Source organism: Heloderma suspectum, chromosome 2, assembly GCF_057233095.1.
Source record: "Heloderma suspectum isolate Gila_16-S chromosome 2, 16-S_ref, whole genome shotgun sequence".
Classification (NCBI taxonomy): Eukaryota; Metazoa; Chordata; class Lepidosauria; order Squamata; family Helodermatidae; genus Heloderma; species Heloderma suspectum.
The window spans coordinates 189,727,540-189,747,312 of record NC_139459.1 but is presented as its reverse complement, the minus strand read 5'-3'; the positions used below and the strand labels follow the sequence as shown (position 1 = coordinate 189,747,312).

Sequence of the window (19,773 nt, the reverse complement as noted above, 5' to 3'; positions counted from 1 at the left end):
AAATTGTCAAACACATGCTTGCACTCATCTCAGTCCAGATTCCTAGTTCAATTTGCACAAACTTCCCAATTTGCACAAATTTCCTCAGTAGACTGGATCAGCCCTGCTTTAGCCTATGGAGGAAATCTGGACAAATCTCCCATTCGTTTGCTGCTCCATCTGTGCAAGTTTCCTGTTCACGCAGAGCACTTGCAAATCCAAATGAGAATTGGACAGGAAACAAACAGCAAGACGATGTTCAAAGAATCCTGGAGCTCTCGAACAAGCCGGTTCTCCAAGTTGCCCTGAATGGATTCCAAGTGACAGCAGTGCTATCAAATTCAATGCATATATCTGTGGAAAGTTGCCAAGGAAGTCCAAAAGACAGTTACATTTGATTTCAGAGGAGGAAACTGCACAAGAATGTGGAGATTTGTTAAGCAGAAGCTGAAAGGGAGAGTCAAGGCGGTTAAATTTCTCAAAATGATCTATGATTCATGCAAGCTGTTTTCATAAGTATGGAGCAAAATTAAAATGCCCACTATCTAGGGATGTCAGAGAATTTCTCCACGAATCTCTGGGAGGCCAAATGCCAATGCATTCGGCCCCCCAAAATTGGTGGAGAAACGGTCTGCCCCCCCGCCCCCCCCGGGATGGGACTTACCTTGTGCGAATGTCCCTGGCGGCGGCGGCTCCCAGCGGCGGTTCGGCAGCGGTTCGGTGGCTGCAGCTGCGGCGGCCGGTCTTCCAACCGGCTGCCACCACCGCCATTTCCAAGTAAAAAAAAAAAAAAGTGATAGCCTACGTAAAGATTTACGTAGCCTATCACGGCTAGATTTTCAAAAAACACCGTGATAGGCTACGTAAATGTTTACGTAGCCTATCACGGCTGACTTTGAAAAAAAAAAAAGAGCGTACGCAAATGGCGGCGCCCATGGGTGCCGCCATTTCCATTCCTTATTTTGGTATGTGTAGTCTATGTAAACATTTACGTAGACTATGGCGAAAATAAGGGGAATGCAAATAGCGTTCCCCTTATTTTCGCTGAAATCTCCCCCTAGATTTCCAAAGTCAGCTGTGATAGGCTACGTAAATTGTCACATAGCTTATCACGGGTGACTTTGGGGGGAAAAAAAGAAAAAGCTCGTACGCAAATGGCGGCGCCCCATGGGCGCCGCCATTTGCATTTCTTATTTTGGCATGTCTAGTCCACGTAAAGATTTACGTAGACTACAGCGAAAATAAGGGAACGCTATTTGCTATTTCCTTATTTTCGCCGTAGTCTACGTAAATCTTTACGTAGACTAGACGTGCCAAAATAAGGAACGTAAATGGCGGCGCCCATGGGCCGACGCCATTTGCATATGCGCTTCCCCCCCCCCAAAGTCACCTGTGATAGGCTACGTGACTATTTACGTAGCCTATCACAGCTGACTTTGGAAATCTAGCCGTGATAGGCTACGCAAATCGTTACGTAGCCTATCACGGTTGTGTGTGTGTGTTTTACTTTTTTTTTTCGCGGCCGGGGAGACGGGGCGCTCCTCCCTGGCCTGAATTTCACTGGCGAGGGATGGGGTGCCTCCCCCCCCGGCCTGAATTTCGGCCGGGCGAGGCGGGGCGCCTCCCCCCCTCGCCTGAACTTTGGAGGGAGAAGCGAAGCGCCTCCCCCCCACCGCGAAGCAAGCTGCGGGACAAGGTAAGTCCCTTTCATCCATCCTTACTCCCCCCCCACCATAAACATAATCCGTGAACAGGTAAGTCACTTTTGTACATCCCTACATGTGTTACAACTGCTTCTACATTCCTGACACATTAAAGCAAAAAATCCCTCAACAATCAAGTGTTTGCCAACTTGTCTGCTTTTAAAAAGAGAAAAGGAACACTCTGAGCATGTGCAACTGTTTACGTAGACTAAGACATGCCAAAATAAGGAACGCAAATGGCGGCGGCCATGGCCGCCGCCATTTGCGTATGCGCATTTTTTTGTTTTTGTTTTTTTAAGTCAGCCGTGATAGGCTATGTAAAGATTTACGTAGCCTATCACGGTGTTTTTTTAAAATCTAGCCATTATAGGCTACGTAAATCTTTATGTAGCCTATCATGTTTTTTTGTTTTTTTTAACCTGGAAATGGCGGCGGCAGCAGCGGTCAGAAGACCGGCTGCTGCAGCCGCCACTGCCAAGCCGCCGCCGGAGCCGCCGCCGGAGCTGCCGCCAGAGCTGCCGCCGCCAGGAAGATCTGCCCAAGATAAGTCTCGTCCCGGGGGGGGCGGGCCATTCTGCCACCGATTTCGGGGGGCCGAATGCGCTGGCATTCGGCCTCCCCGAGATCCGTGGCAGAACTTTCGTACATCCCTAGTTGATGCTGTTGCCACCTACAAAGCAGTGCAATGAACCAAGGACCCTTAGGAATGAAGAAAGAACCTGTGCTACAACCCCTGCTAATATTGAGCCCTATCTGTCAGGAAAGTGTTAGAGAATTTCTCCTTCCCTAGGAGAAATTTGGTGAAATTGTCCCCCCCCCCCGCAATTTCTTTGCCCACAAATAAGCTGGAGAATTTTGAGAGGCCATTTGTGCACAGCTCTAATTTCAACCATGTAGAATTGCCAGGGCACAGGGACTGCACCGAAGTTGGGAAACCACCAAATGATCAGTGTTTGGGGGGAAGGGGGCCAGGGCCAAGGGAAGGAGAAGTAGGCATCTAAAGAAGTTCAAAGGACCAGATTGTGTACCCAGAAGGGCCAGATTTGGCCCCCGGGCCTGAGGTTACTCACCCTTGGCCTAAACCTTTCACATTAAGTTAACGTTAGGCACAGCGTATGGTCATCCTGTTGGGGCGAGGGGGCGAATCTGATTTCCTATTGGTCTATTGCAGTCCTACGGTTCTGTGAAGGAAATCACTGTGCTACCAGAATGACTGACTGAGGCCAAAGAGATATTTTCAAGTCTGGGGAGGAACTACAGTCTGGTTTTGGAATCTGGCCAGGTCAACTTGGAGAACTTGCTTGTAACACAATCCCCTTCATGCCAACTGATGTTAGGGGCACTTTCGGGATATATTTTATGAAAAATGTTACACTCAACGTGACATCCATATGGTTACACCCAAGCATGATAACAATGTACAGATACAACTTCAGCACAAGATGAACTGGATCCTTTGAACAAAAAAGTTAAGGGCTTGTATTTTGAGCGGAGTGACAAATCTTTCCCTTCCCCTCCCAATCTGTTTTATATAATATGAAACACAGAGGCAAGCTCACCTCATAATTATGGATCAAGGGATTAAAATATGTGAGAGCAGCTGAACCGAACAAATGACCTTTGTCAAATCATTGTGAACATGTGATTGTATTTATTTATTGTTTGGCTGGTTGGTTACATTTATATCTTGCTTCTTTTCCTCTTACAAGGAACTCAAGGTGCCTTACATGACCCTCCTCCTCTCCGTTCTTTCCTCACAATAACCCTGTGAGATAAGTTAGGCTGAGAGTCAGTGACTGGCCCAGTCACCCAGTGAGCTTCCATGGCAGAGTGGGGACTGGAACCTGGGTCTCCCAGGTTGTAGCCCAACACTCTAACCACTATACCACACTGGCTCCCAATTAGGGATGGCGCAAGCACATCCAGGAATCCGGCAGAACCCCCCTTGCCCACAACCCCAAGCCTTGCTTGCCAAGCCCTGTTTGCTGAGCCCCTGCCCCTGCTCACCCCTTGCCCACACTCAGTGAGTGGCCTGCACTCACCCCAGTGGCCTTGTCGAGCTCTGCAGTTGCCACTTTTTTGAAAAATAAAATGGTGCATTTTGTGATCGCTGTTTTATTTTTCAAATAATGGTGACTGTGGAGCACAAGGCCACCAAGGTGAGTGCGGGCCACTTGCTGAGCATGGGAGGGGCTCAAGCATGGTCCAGTGACTGGCGAGCAGGGGCAGGGGCTGGTGGGGCACCCAGAGAACCTGGACAGGGAGAGGGTTCACACATCCCTAACCCAGTATTTTAAAATATTGTTATTTGTCTCTTTCTTTTGGAGATTTCTGAGTTCCTGTCCCAGCTCCTTTCTTCCCCTGGATTCACCATTTTAATTTTCTACAGTGCCTCAGATAGATGTTACATCAAGCACATTGTGGGAAAATGAAGTGGCAGCCTCCTGATCCAGCCATACGGATGTACGGGTTCCATTCCGATGGGGAATCCACAAGCAGGGAAAGGTGATCTGTTCCTCCCTTGTGGAATTCTGCAGAGCCAAGGGCTCCTTACCTGAATCAACCTGAGCCCTTTGCCTCTGCGCCAATCGTCATGAAAAAAATGGCGATCGGCAGGATGTCCCCATAGACTTATACGCAAGATAGAGCCATCTATGTGTCCATAGGCTTATACGCAAGATTCACAGCTCTATTTTGCATATAAGTCTATGGTCCGGTGCAACAAGCAGCTGTGCTGTCCCATGCAGAATCCTCCAGGAGAGGAGAAAATTGGGGCCGATCCACCACGGATTCCTGAGGCTGGATTCCAAAGAATCCAGCTTCATTTGAATCCATGGCAGATTTCTCCAGCATCCCTATCCAGCCATCAGACACTGATGAAATTGAATGAGTGGCATGGCAGCTCCCTTGCTTTGGAATTCCCTGCCCTTGGAGCTGTTTTCAGTGCTGTTTTCAGGAGGCACCAAGACTGCATTGTTTCCAGCTCCTCCTGAAAACAGCACTCTTCCAGGAAGCTTTCCCTAACTGACCAGTGATACTGGCATTGTGCTTTAAAACAGGTATAATTTTAATGTGGTGTTTTAATCTTTTTATGCTCTCACTGTTTTATCGTTTGTGTTAACCACTCTGAAGCCTGTCCTAGATATGGAGCTGTATATAAATATTACAAAAAAATAAATATGTGTTGGTTAGAAGGAAGCCCAGGGGAGGCATCAGCTCAGGTAGGGATGTACAAAAGTCACTTAACTTTTCAAAGGGAGACATTCGGGGGGGGGGGAAGCGCTCCGTCCATCCCCCTGAAATTCTGGCCGGGGGGGGAGGCGCTCCGTCCCTCCCCCCCGAATCCTGGCTGGCCGGCTCCGCTCCGCAGGGATTCTGTGGAGCCACCGGCCGGCTTCACCAGCGGCTGGACATCCGGCCGCTGGCTAGCAGGGACACAAATGGCGGCGGACGTAGCCGCCGCCGTTTGCGTCCCTGCAGTCAGCCATGATAGGCTACATAAATGTTTACGTAGCCTATCACGGCTGATTTTAAAAAAAACACACGTGTGTACGCAAATGGCGGCGCCATTTGTGTTCCTTATTTTGGCACGTCTTAGTCTACGTAAACATTTACGTAGACTAAGACGGCAAAAATAAGGGGAACGCAAATAGCGTAGCGTCTACGCTATTTGCGTTCCCCTTATTTTCGCTGTCTTAGTCTACGTAAATGTTTACGTAGACTAAGACGTGCCAAAATAAGGAACACAAATGGCGGCTCCCATGGGCGCCACCATTTGCGTACGCGCGTTTTTTTTTCTTTTAAATCAGCCGTGATAAGCTACGTAAAGATTTACGTAGCCTATCACGGTGTTTTTTAAAAATCTAGCCATGATAAGCTACGTAAAGATTTACGTAGCCTATCACTTTTTTTGTTTGTTTGGGTTTTTTTACTGGAAATGGCGGTGGCGGCAGTCAGTAGGAAGACTGGCCGCCGCAGCTGCCGCCGCCGCCGTGCCACCACCGCACCGCCGCCGCACTGCCGCCGGAGCCGCTGCCGCCAGGAAGATCTGTCCCAGGTAAGTCCCGTCCCGGGGGGGGGGGGCAGGGGAGCAGACCATTCCGCCACCGATTTCGGGGGGGCCGAATGCACTGGCATTCGGCCTCCCCGAGATACGTGGCAGAATTCTCTGGCATCCCTAGGTAGACCCTGCTGAAATATTGTAGTTGCCTAAGCATGCTGTGTACTGATGCTGTGTCTGGTGCACATATTTGAAATTGCACTCCATCTAGTACTGAGGCTGGGCTAAAAGAAAACAAATCTGGCCAGTCCACAAAAAAATCTAGCCAAGCCAGTTTTAATCCAGCCAGGCAGCAACACCATGTTCCAAAGCATGTGGAAATGAAGCCAGTGCTTTTAACAGTTCAAACCTGAAACACAAAACTCATATGAAAAAGGTTTGTGGAATCCAGTGTGGTTTAAAAACTTACAGAATCCAGATTTCTGCTCTAAACTGGTGGATTACATTGTGCGTTCAAAGGAACTCTGGTGCTCCGTGGAAGCTTCTCTGGGACTCCTGAAGAAGATCAGTTGTGAATGATGGACATGCTTTCCTGGAAGACTGCTGATGGCACACCACTTTTGATCCTGCCCTGCGATGTGTGGCCACAAGTTGTGTGTGGGGTGATTTGTTTCCTGCAAGATGAGAGTAAGGTCCAAAAGGCCTGGCCACCAGCATGAATCATCAGCCTGTCCCTAGAACGTGTGTGTCCTATATACAACGTGCAGGAGTTCTTTGGCAGATCTTTAAGAATATTCTCAGCTAATATATGTATAAAGCACTCCCTGAGTTTGGATGGTTTGGAAACCAATCCTTGACCCCAGAGCAATGCTGAGTTGAAATAGTAGTTTGCAACAGCAAGGTCAGTCACTTGGTGTGAAGCAAATGGGGTAAGTCCATTGGGCTATGCTGTCATCCATTGTCCTCCATCTCACCCAGACCCTGGAGAAACCTCTTTAGAAGAAGAAGGATGGGACTCTGCAGAAAATCCAACTCCCATACAAGACCTGGAGGAACCTACAGCGGACCAAAGGCAACCTGAGGTGCTCAGGCGCAGGGATGCCACACTGCCCCCCCCAATAATCCCTTGGACCCTATCATGAGCCATGGCTCAATCCCTGACTCACCTCCCTGACCCCTCCCCCCCGGTAGAATGGACCTGGTGGAAAATTCAGAATCTCCAGAGGAGTACCCATTTGGTTGCCAGAAGACTCTTATTATCAGGGGTCTGACTTGGGAGGAGAGTGCCACTTGGGAGAAAGGGTCTATTTGGAAGGTGAGGAAAGACCAGCTGCAAACAATGAACCAGCAGAGGATCAGGAAGGGGAGGAGCTAGCAGTGTGTACATAAACTCTCAGTTTCCTCTGGACCTTTGCTGGGGTAACAGCTCCCTTTTAACCCACTAGTTTTGGTCGCTGTTCTGGTTTAGACACCAGTTGTGGGTCATAGACATTCATGAAGAAATGTTACAAAAGATCAGGAACACAGGCTTATATGTAGGGCCTATCCAAACATTCCCTTCCTTATTTATTTATTTATTTGATATATTATTTTGTTTTGCAAAGTTTCTTGACCTTTTGAGAAAGTTGCCATCAAATCTCTTCCATTTGTTTGACATCCTCAAGTTAGCAGTCTGTTGTCTTCATGGAAAGGAGCCAATTAAACTACTAGTTCCTGTTTGAACTTTATCACCTGGGGGAGGGGGTGCCTCTATATTCAATTTGCTGTGAGTTGGCTCCATTTGGAGGTCATTCAGGGCACATGATGTCGTGGCTATTCTGCAGCCACCCCAGATCTTTTCTCGGAAAAAACAGATTTCCTGAGACTACCTTAAGCTAGCGATGTACGAAAGTCACCGTTTCGCGGATCTGCTTCGCGGTGGGGGGGGAGGCGCTCCGTCCCTCCCCCTGGAATCCTTGACAGGGGGAGGCACTCCGTCCCTCCCCCCGGAGTCCTGCCCAGCCGGCTCCGCTCCGCGGGGATTCCGCAGAGCCACCGGTCAGCTCCGCCCGCAGCCGGACATCTGGCCGCTGGGCAGCAGGTACGCAAATGGCGGCGGCCGTAGCCGCTGCCATTTGCGTCCCTGTACTTAACAGTGATATAGGCTATGTAAATATTTACGTAGCCTATCATGGCAAAGTAAAAAAAAAGCGTACGCAAATGGCGGCGGCTACGGAGGCCGCCATTTGCATTCGCTATTTTTTTGCCATTCTAGCCTACGTAAATATTTATGTAGGCTAGAACGGTGAAAAATAGAAAATGCAAATGGCGGCCACTGTAGCCGCCGCCATTTGCGTATGCTGCGCCCGGCCTCAGCCGGCCAGGAGACCAGCCGCCACTGCAACTGCCGCCGCCACACTTGCAGCCGCTGCCACCCCGCCGCCACCGCCACCCCGCCGCACCCTCTGCCGCCGCCACCCCGCCACACCCACTGCCACTGCCACCACCCCGCCGCACCCGCCACCGCTGCTGCCGCCACCACCCCACCGCACCTACCGCCCCACCCGCCACCGCCAAATCCACCGCCGTGCTGCCGGAGCTGCCGCCACCAGAGCCAGAGCCACCCCAGGCAAGTGCCATCCCAGGGGATTCCACAGGGAGGGGCGGGGGGCAGGAGGCCGTTCACTGGAATCCGTGGCGGAATTCTCCGCCATCCCTACATTAAGCCAGATTCTTTTCCTTGAGTTGGGTTCTCTGCACTATAGCTGTTGTGTGCCCCAACCCCTGCATTTACTTTGGGTGTGCTAGCCCTGCCCAGGGGTGTGCCTTTCACTGTGACCTCGGTCAAGGATTGTTTCCCATCCCTGAGAAACAATCTACCACTTAGTGTCTACTAAAAAGTAACTCCCATTGTGGTTAGTGAGGCTTGTCCCTTAAATGTGCACTTCTGAATTTACCAAGATCCCCCTCAATTGAAATAGCACATTTTAAAGCACTGATTCCCTAAAGGCTGTCGAGGATTCCGGGGGGAGGAACGTCGAGGATCGCCTCCCCCCACCTGTGGAACCCAGCGGAGCCAGCTAAGCGGGGTTTCGTACACCCCTAGCTGTGAAGCACTATCTTGAAGCTGCGTTTCTCCAATGTTTAGTTAATTGCTGTTGGAAGTAACTAATGTGCAGCTTCAATCCTTCGCAGCATTGGGCTAGAAAGGCAGCTGGTTGGAGCCATAATCAAGTATTTACAGGGGCAAATGCTGACTGGAGTAAGTCCCCTAAATGGGAGCTTAAGGGGGAAGCAGAAAGTGTATTAGAAAGGGGGATGGTTGGAACATTTATAGGGTGAAAGGCTGACTGAAGTCCCCTAAAGGCTGTGAAGTGTAGGGATGTATGAAATCCCTTACCTCCAGTCCACCAGGGGTCTGCGGGGGGGGGGGAGGTGATCCGTTCCTCCCCCCCGGAATCCTCGCCGGCTGGCTCCGCTTCACGGCAAGTCCGCAGAGCCGCCAGCCAGCTCTGTTCTGCAAGCGATACGGCCGCCACTGCGGTCTGTATCACTGTCTGAGTGAAAAGAAGAAATGATCCAGAGGCAAATGGCATTTGCTACGCCATTTGCATCCCTGTTTCTTCTCGCGATAGGCTACGCGTCTTTATTTACGTAGCCTATTGCATAAAAAAACAACAGGGATGCAAATGGCGTCCACTACACCGTTTGCGTCCCTGTTTTTTCACGCAATAGGCTACGTAAGTATCTACATAAATAAAGATGCGTAGCCTATCGCGAGAAGAAATGGGGACGCAAATGGTGTAGTGGATGCCATTTGCATCCGATCACTTTGTGGTTCCGCTCAGGACAGCGGAATGGAATCAGCCAGGAGGGGAGATTTGGCCTGTTGCGTCCAGGGTGGCAGGGGTAAGTACATTCATTCTACCATGGACTCCGGGGGGCCGAATTCACTGGAATTTGGCCTCATTTGAGTCCGTGGCAGATTTCACGGCGATCCCTAGTGAAGTGCTATCTCGAAGCTGTGTGTCTTTGATGTGTGATTAATTGCTTTTCAGAAGTAATTAATGTGCTGCTTTGATCCTTTGCAATGGGAGCTTCAGGGAGAAAGAGAAAGAAGGTTATATCCTGGACAGGAGGGAGCCTCTCTTACTGGTTGAGCAGCCCCTGCCAGTATGATAATGTTCACTCCAATCCTCCCACCCCACCTGGAAGTACGTTCCTGTGAAGTGACTTCTAATGGCACGGTGCACTCATTTGTGGAGCCCTGCTATCGACCAAAGCCGATTCCTTGAAAAATCTGGGTAATCCTCCATCCACTTCTCCTTCTATTTTTGTGGAGATCCCCCCCCCCCATTGGCCATTGACAGCTTTTGGAATTACCCGAAGGCAGCTGAAAAGCTCACTCAACCTGTGAATGGATTTTTGGCTGCGGTGGAGTAAAACTAAAATGTTCATTGATTTTATTTTATTATTGGCAGCATGTCTCAAGGATGAATGCTTTCTGAAGACTTTTAAAAAGGAACTCTGAACAGATATGCTGGACAAGATGGGCTTCACCCTCCTCATATAAGCTCCCACAGATCACACTTCTGACACACCCTAACAGGATCCCCGCCTTTTCTTCACCCCTGCCTTAAAGGGGCTCTGTGACTGAATCAGCTGCATAACTAGCAGAGATTGTTCCTCCATCACTGCACCCTCATATTGGTGAAATGCTGGACCTGCTGCATTTCTGCTGCAGCTGTAAAAGGGACAGGAAGCCTCATTTCAACATGAAATATAATGGCTCAAACCTGTCTAGAATTCATTTCTCATCTAGAAGCTTAATCCAATTTATTCACAAGGGGATTTGGGCTCAGGGGAAGAAACATGGAGAGTCCGCATTGTTTTAATAATTCAGCGGCAGTGAAGGTTGTAGTCAATGTAGTGATTGTACAGTGATGGATCAAAAGGACTCTGCATGCTTAAAAGTACCCCTTTCTCTTTAATGTTACTTCATATTATGTCCCATAAAATGTAGCCTGGCTCTCAGAGGGTTAGGAGAGCCATTGCGTGCCATGGGGTTGGGACACCAAGTTCCTTCTTCATTTTCTGAGAGTCGACTGGAGGTCCTGTCCCTCACCCCTCTCCCTCCAGATCAGACAGATATCTCAACGTGCAATTGCATCCACAATTCAGCATGAGCCACAGAGGGAGTAGCAAATCTTTGCAGGATAAAAGAAGATGCCATCTCTATTGTGTGCATGCACACCTCATGCATGTTGAGGGAGGCTTTCTTTTTAGAGGGAAGGGGAGCTTTCTTCCTTTACTTTTCTGAGTAGGGTGCTGGATGCCAAGGACTCTGCTGTAATGTAAGAGATGCTGGGGTTCAAAGCTTTGTGGGAACTGTTGGAAGGGCATTCTGCTCATGCTCAAGAGCACTGTTCTCCAGGCATTTTTTAAAAAGACTCAGCTGATATGCATTACAGAGAGAGAAAGAGACCACAAATTTGAAGGATTAACCAGGAGTATGTACAGTGAGCACTCACTGGTGTGTGTATGTGTGTGTGTGCATGCACATGAGGGGGGGGAATGTATGATGTGGTGGAAATAGAGGAACTTGCTTCTGAGCATAGCCTTAACCAGCTCAGCCCTCAGGCATCTGAGATAAAAGTTCAGGACTTTAAAGTCCCAGCCCAGGACCATCTTTGCCTGGCACCTCCTTCACTTTTCTGTGTTTTTCTGCTTAAACAAACAACCAGTACAGGAGTAGTGAGGATCTCTAAACTGTTTCAATAAAAACAAGATAGGAAAAAAACAGAGGAGGAAGAGGAAATGCTTCTGACTGGTGACCCCCTGAAACACTTTCAAATTTCTCCAAACCACTTGAGAATGTGGAGAAATTGCCCCCCCCCACACTCACACACTTTTGCAGCACTGAGAAATCCCCCCTTACACACACACACACACACACACACACTCACTTACTTTTGCAGCACTGAGAAATCCCCCCTTACACACACACACACACACACACACACACTCACTTACTTTTGCAGCCCTGAGAACATGGCAGAGAAAGTTAGGAGGTGCTCTTTGATCAGCCCTTGCAACTTGCACCAACATGCTTGGCTCTGTGATTTTGTCTCCAACAAGGGTAACTACGGAATGCCTCAGCTCTTGAATTTTGTTCGTATGGGAGTATCATTTACAGACAATTAGGAATTCGGCAACATTGCCGTAATGAAGAGTGTGTGTGATGAGATATCCCCTTCCGGAGCAAAGGAGTTGCTTTATTCCAGTTTCTGTTTTGTCCAGCCCCCCCTCTAGGTCCAATAAAATTCTTTGGGGCAGGGAAAAGGAATAGCAGGTGTCAGAAATAGGGATGAGCGAATGAGCAATGTTCAAGCTTGTCTATATTCTGTTTTCCACCTCAATGCTCGCCTCACCTCACCTCATTTTTGCTCCTGAATGAAGATGTCTCTTTTTCTGAACAGAAAAAGGTGTGTATTTTCTTTGTTTAAAAATGTGGGAAAGTGTGCATTTTCAATGCATGCTTTTCCAAGCAACCGCTCCCCTCAAATGTGCAGGTTTTAACCCATAGGCGAAAGCATAAAAATGCAGGTTTGGAGTGGGGAGGGGGGACGCACATTTTCTGAAGCACATGTTTGCAAACCTGAATTCATTCAAGCTCAGGAAATTGTGAAAATTGCCTGAGACATACATTCCACTTTTGCATTCAGGAATGCATACAGGAAAGACATTGTCATGCACGCCTAGCCCATCAGGCAAGTATTATGCTTGGAGTGTCTCCCTGCCAAGTGCAGACTGCCTGCAACTTCCTCCACCTACTCCAAGGTTAGGATTCCCCCCCCCCTTGGGGAAGGATGAGGAGGGGCAGGAAGGGAGAGCTAGACAGCCATTGTGTGCCCTAGGAGCATGACTGTCCCATGCTCGGAGAACCTCCCTTGAGGGTTGCCAAGTGTTCAACAGTAATATCCAAGGGGTGCAGTTTGGTGCTTATCTAATCCTACCAGGAATTTGAAGCCACTTTGAGGTTTCACAGGGAACTAGCAGGTAGGGTGGCTATGTGTCCTACTTAACACAGGACAGTCCTCTATTAGAAGGGCCATCACTGAACAGTCCTCTATTTGAATTTTGAAGGCAGATTCTATTTGAAAGTTTGTCAGGTCCAAGTCTGGTTTCAAGTTGAACCACAAGAAGGGAGACCAGGCAGGGGCCTTGAAGTTGCCCATCAGCAGTGAACACCTGGGCAGCAGACTGAACCAGCCACACAGATCACAGCCTTCCTTGCTATGGCCAGATGTATTGTATTTCTAATTAAAGGATAGTAATGATTTCTGAATTTGCATCTAAACTAGGGATGTGTAAATCAGCAAAACTTGAGGGTGCTGTCGTGCTCGTGTCCTGCTTGTGGGTTCCTGGTTGACAGCTGGTTGGCCACTGTGTGAACAGAATGCTGGACTAGATGGACCCTTGGTGTGATCAAGCAGGGCCAGGACTCTTCTTATGTCCTTATGTTATTTGAGCTCTCTGAAGTTCTCCAAATTCCATCTCAAAGCTTGTTCTGACTCGAGTCCAGTTCAGATTGCAAGCTTTGTTGTTTTTCTTTTTGCATGAAAATCTGCGCATATTTTCATGCATATTTTTTCCAAATGTATGCATCAATTGTGCACATCTTTGAAATGTATGCACTCTTCTCCCATTGATTAAAGCGTATATGTGTGCATTTTTCAAATCTATGTATGCTGTCAAACACATTTTTTGATCCGCAAATCACATTGCAATCTCGGAAATGAATGGACTTTGATCACAGATTGTGTCTGAGTCCATGTCCAGAAGGTGCGAACTAGGTAAATTCTCATAAAAAATTAACTGAAATTCCTCATACACCCCTAATCTAGACATATACATTAGCATATGCATATTTTATGTACATCTGCACCATCCTTTGGTCCTCTTTGGCAATGCATAAGTAGCCACCCTGTTAGCAACCCAGACCCTAAAGCTGTGGTCAAGGAGCCTACATCCAACAGTGTCCTACCACCATGTAGCACTTCTGGAGGCAAGCCCCCAAATGAATGGAAAGGCATGCTTCTAGAAGGCACAACCTGCCCCTTCCAGAAAGTTGCATTTCCAGTCGTTCGGGGGCTTGCCCCTGGAAATGCTACATCATCGCCAGTGATGGTAGGGGTTGCACATGCCACCACTGAGGCCGCCCACATGCATACTGTGAACCAGTGAGTGGTAGGGCACCACTGGATCCTATCCTAGGCTAATGTATCTTATATGTAAAGCAATAATGGAGAAGAGGCAGAAGGGGATGAACAGATAGAAGATTAACACTCAGGACCACCAAGAGAATTTTCAAAGCCTGGAATTTCAATTTATCGCCTCCCACCTTCAATTTCTTTCCCATGATGTGGGCTGCAGGGTGCACACTCATGGAGCCATGGGCCTCTGCTGAGTTCACTGTGTATTTCCAGTCTGCAGGCCTGATCATCCCTTTTCCTTAGGGAGGAGCAAATGCCTGGCAGTGTTGTGAACCTTCCCTGGGTTCAAGGCAGCTATGTATGAAGAATGTCATAGGATCTCTTTTCTGATGCCTCAGTTGTGGCAACCTGGAGCTAGGAAAGGTTAATTCCCCCCCCCCAAAAAAAAACCCCAATATCACACACACCAGTATTATCTTGGGTCTCCTCCCTCTTTCTCTAAGGAATGAGGAATGGCCAATACCTGTGACAGGATATTACGTGAGATGGAGATAGTGATGTGGAGGATGGATTTTCCAGATTGCCAGACTTGGGGTCAAAGAAAGATCCCCCCCCCCCAGCCACATTGGCCATTGATCCTGCGGATTTTATTTCCCCATTTACCCTGCAGTATGTGAGCTGGTTGGCTAGCATGAGTAATCCTCTAGGAATTTGAGCTCTGTATGCTCTTTAACGCACAGCACCTGCTCTGTGCACTGTTGTCAGGATTACATAGGTGCTGCAAACACTGGAAGAGGTGTAAAGGGTGGGGGATTATCTTGACTTTTACCCCACAGCAGGACTTTGCATTAGAGCAATCATTTTTATCCTTACATCTCCCTGAGTAAGTTCTGTGTTCCTGTTCACATGATGAGTCACCATGTGGACCACAGCCTCAGTTTCACCCTCTGCAGCCATCAAGGTTCTGACAGCTGCTACAAGCACTTGGGCTGGGAAGCCACCTTCCAACTCTTTCCTTGTCCTGTGCTCCCAGCATCCTCCTTCCTCACATCCCTTCCTGGCAGTTTCACTTCCATAGGCAGAGGAGAAATTAGGCTACTAGGATGTCTCTGCTGCTCTTCTCTGTGACAAAAAGCAGGGAGAAAAGAAGCCAAGCCAGAGGAAAAAAAGAAGTGCAATTAGGAATGGTTGAGATTTTGTTCCATTCATTTTTTTGTGAATTTTGGTAAGTTATTTTCAATGTTCTTCATGAGTGTACAGAAAGAACATGAGTTTTTTGTTTGTTTGTTTGTTTTTAATGGATGTAGGAGGAACCAAAGCCGACAGATTTCTCCATTCAAGCAGAGGGCTTTGCGTACTTATCTTTTCAAAGTCTGGCTTGAATCCCTGTGCATTCAACCATGTTTATGGTGCTGAATGAAGGTTCCCACCTCTTTTTTTTACATGCTCCTATCTTTCACAACTACATGTCAGGCAGATACAACATAGGAATAGCTAAACCTATTGAATTTGGCCAGTGCAGATGGGTGAGAGTTTCATTCAGTTTATTCTTTGATAAGAACTTGCCAACCTTCACAAATATCTTCATGAACAGAAAGAACTTGATTAAAAAAAAATGAAACTGGGAGAAATTGAAACTGACAGATTCGTCCATCCCAAAGGACAACAACCTCGTGGCATCCATTTTCTATGTAAATCTGACCTACGTTTCTGTTGTTTTGGCAACCATACCCTAAATACATATACTTAGAATCATAGAACTGTAGGGTTGGGAGGGGCCTACAAGGCCATCAAGTCCAACCCCCTGCTCAATGCAGGAATCCAAGTCAGAGTATCCCTGACAAATGGCTGTCCAGCTTCATCTTGAATGCCTCCAGAGTGGGAGAGCCCACCACCTCCCTAGGGAATTGGTTCCATTGTCGTATTGCTCTAACAGTCAGGATGTTTTTCCTGATGTTCAGCTGGAATCTGGCTTCCTGTAACTTGAGCCCATTATTCTGTATCCTGCCCTCTGGCATGATCAAGAAGAGATCCTGGCCTTCCTCTCTGTGACAACCTTTCAAGTACTTGGGAACAATTAGTTACAATATTATTGATTGATTGATTGATTGATTTAAAATATGTATAGGCTGCATTTTAAGGCTAAGCTATCTCAAGGTGGCTTACATAAAAGAAAAGAAAAGCACACTTCCTATAAAATACACCTTCATATTAAAATGTCAGTTAGAACATTCCAAAGATGAGCACTACATTCATATGTATGTAATTAAGTTAAACAACTAAAGGCACAATCCTATGCATGTTTAGACACACAGAAATCCTACAACTCCCAGCATGCCCCAGCCCCCAGTCAGCATGACTGGGTGTAGTATGCTGGGAGTTGTAGGGTTTTTTTCCCCCTGTCCAAACATGCATAGGATTGCACCCTAAAACTGCAATCGTATACCCACTTACCTGGGAGTAAGCCCCATTGAATTCAGTAGGGACTTACTTCTGAGTAGACATGTATAGGGTTGCACTGTAAATGAAGCAAGCAATAAAAATCTAACCATTTAAGAGCACCAGCAATTAAACGTCATTAAAACCATTCACTATTTCATCTTAATTAAAGGCAGCTCAGAAGAAATGGGGTTTCAAGGCCCCATTTCTGGCAGGACCAAACTTACGTCTCAGTGGAGAGAGTTCCACAAAAACGGGGCCACCAATATCTCTCTTTAGTGCCCACCAGTCTAACTGATCTTATCATTAACAACAACTCCTTGTTGTCCACCAACAGCAGCAGAAACACCTCTGTTGACAAGACATGTGTACATGACAAAATGAACAGATTTGACTTCATGGGGAGTATAAAAAGGGTTAAATGGAAATGAACTCCTAAAAATGGATGGGATTTTATCTCTCCTTTCTTCCAAGGAGCTCAGGGTGGTGTAAATGGTTCTCCCTTGTCTGCCCACCACTGAAATCTTATTCTTACCTCAGCCCTTTGTGGTAGGGTAGGCTGAGACAAAGCGACTGGTCCAAGGGAGCCCAGTGAGCTTCATGGCTTTGTGGGAATTGGAACCATGGTGTCCCCAGTTCTAGTTCTACACTCTAGCCCAGGTGTGCTGAACCTTAGGCCCGTGAGCCAAATCTGTCCCACCTAGAGACCCAATCCAGTCCTCTGTGGTACACCAGCTTGCCCCCTACCCCTTTCCTCTGACCACTGATCGTTTGGTGGTTTCCTGGCTTTTGCATGTCCCCCCCCCCCATTCTGGACATTTATCCAAAACTTAATTTTTGGGCTGAAAGAGGTTCAACACCCCTGCTCTAACTACTACACCAGACTTGCTCTGGTATCACATCTTAGGATCACACAGAGCCATTTCATATGCATTTCCTGCCCGCTTGAATGCAGAAGGCAGCCAGTCTCTGTGAAGAGAAGGCAAAATCATCAATCGTTGTGAAGTGGTAACAAGTGAATGACACTGATTCCATCCATACTGTAAATGTACACACCCTGTCCTGTACACACAAAGACACACAAACACATGCATTGTACAGAGACAGTACTGTTTATTTGCCCTTTCTGTACTCAGCATTACAGTTCAGGAAAGATTAGAGTGGAATATCAAGTGTGCGTGTTTGCCGGCACACTGCCAGCGCTCCTCACAAGCCGTCTCAGAACAACTCACCTGCCGCTTGCCTTTGGTGTGGTCACCAGCAGCAGTTCTATTAACCCATAAGAAACCTCACTAAGGATTAGGGATGTATCAATCAAAGAATCATAGAACAGCAGGCTTGGAAGGGGCCTATAAGACCACTGAGTCCAACCCCCTGCTCAGTGCAGGACACCCTGCTCGAGAGATGTTGTTAAATCCATTCTATCTGTGTTTGTGGATTGTCAGGTGTCTTTTGTTCCATCAATAACTAAGTGATGGAATAGTTTTTTTAAAAAAATATTTATGAGAATTTCATTCTAATTGCGTTACTCTGCATTCGCACTAATTTGCATTCATGCTAATTTGCATTTGCACTAATTTGCATTTGCGCAAGTGCAAATTTGTGCAAATCCCTCCAAAATGTTTTTTTTTTAATGATCTGCAAGTCTACGGAATCCACACAACTAAGAAAAAGCTGGTCCACTGCAGAATCCAAAGGTCAGATCCATACAAATCCAAAGTCATTTGAATCCATTGTGGATTTCTCCAACATCCCTACTAAGGACGCCAGTTCTACATTGAGAGATGTGGATGTAAGGAGGACCTGTGGTGTGGATGCTGATCACATGTGCCTATTAATACGTTCAAAACGCAGATTTAAATGTGACCATTGCCTTGCATTGACCTTGACCATTCCAGTCCTCACCTGCCTGTGGCATTTCCAGTCCATTCCCATATTGTGGAGCTGGGAGTCATGAGCTCAAATCCTTGCTAAGCCACCAATTTTGTACTATTAGCCTTGGTAAAGTCACTGCAGCTCAACCACAGTTCTTTATCTGTAAAATGGACATTCTGGCAACCTGCCCCATAGAGTTGTTGATGGAACAGATATGCTTCCTAAGTGACATATAGTTTGGTAAAGAAATGGCTGATTAGTTCCAGTCAATTCAGTTCTTTTAAAATATATATATATATTGTTGCCCCTTTGGGACTGTCAGATCACAATGCTACAGTGACAGTAGAAGCCACAACTGGCTGACCCTTCTTGCCTCACCTTCCTGCCTTGTCTGCCCTTTTCCTCAAATCTCGTTCTCCACCAACCCCTCCTTCAGGTTCTCTATTATTGCCTATGCTGCACCTTTTCTTCACTCTTTTTTGCCTCTGAGCTTCTCTACCTCCCAAGACCTCTTCTCAATCCACAGCTTTCCCCTCTGTGGGGTTTTCCCAGCCAAACTGACAATCTGCCTATCCTCACTGAAGGTGAATTTTAAACTGTTCCTTTCCCTGTGCAACTGAACAACCTGTGCCACAGCACCACACCAGACAGGCCAACCAGTGTCAGATGTTTCACTGCCACAAGAGCAATACAGTATAGACAATCATTCTGTATTATCAGGCTCAAACAAGACATGCCATGGGGATCTGTGATCAGGATCTCCCTCTTCAACCCACACACGCCCACACACACACACACACAGAAATTACCAGTTCTATGCAGCTTGTTCGAAGACTCAGGAAGTGGTGTTGCAAGAGATGGTACTTAGACCTCCTCCGGTACTGTTTCCCCAATCTGAATTGCCTTCCCCTAAAGCTGTGATTAGTTCTGCAGGAGAAAATAGGTATGTTTTCTAATAGCAGCTTTGGAGGGGATTTAGATCTGGGAAATGGCACCAGGGGAAAGAGTTGCATCCCCTATCCACAAGTCCAACTTATCCACTCAGCTCGAACGAAACCCACAAATGTCCTCGCTGGGTGCTGCATTTCTCCTGCTTCTTTGTAGGCTGTAAACTGAAAGGAGTCATATATGCAGAACTCCTACATTGCTGGTGCATTTCACAGCCCTGCAGGCTGCTGCATCTATTTTTACACATTTTTCACAGCCCTTATTCATGCTCCGAGTTTTCCATAGGGAAGTACACACAGGGCAAAAGGTTTGGCTTTCAGGTTCTCCGGGGCAAATGAGCAACAACTCCAGGGATCCAGAGAAACTCATAAATGTTGGTGTACTGGTGGATCCAGTTCTGCGGAACTGTCCACAATTATTGCCTGATTACTTTCCCTTCCTCAGGAAGAAAAAAAGAAAAGAAAAAGCATATTCAAGGCATAATACATGACTGCCATAAAATATTTTCTTTTGTTCTTGAACTGGTGAAATGAAGCTCGTTACGAACAGAAGGAACGTATGAAAGAGAAGGGGGGCGCGGGAGGCAGAGTAAACAGCCAAGGTGCTAATCTCTGTGTCATTATGCAATATTGTG

At 47.3% G+C, this 19,773-nt stretch overlaps 1 protein-coding gene across 1 annotated transcript in view; it reads right to left on the bottom strand.

Annotated features, from left to right (window-relative positions):
* The window catches only part of LOC146353610 (exendin-4), a 491,914-nt gene that overhangs the window by 357,856 nt on the left and 114,285 nt on the right, over positions 1 to 19,773 (bottom strand). The gene's annotated exons all lie outside the window — the stretch shown is intronic.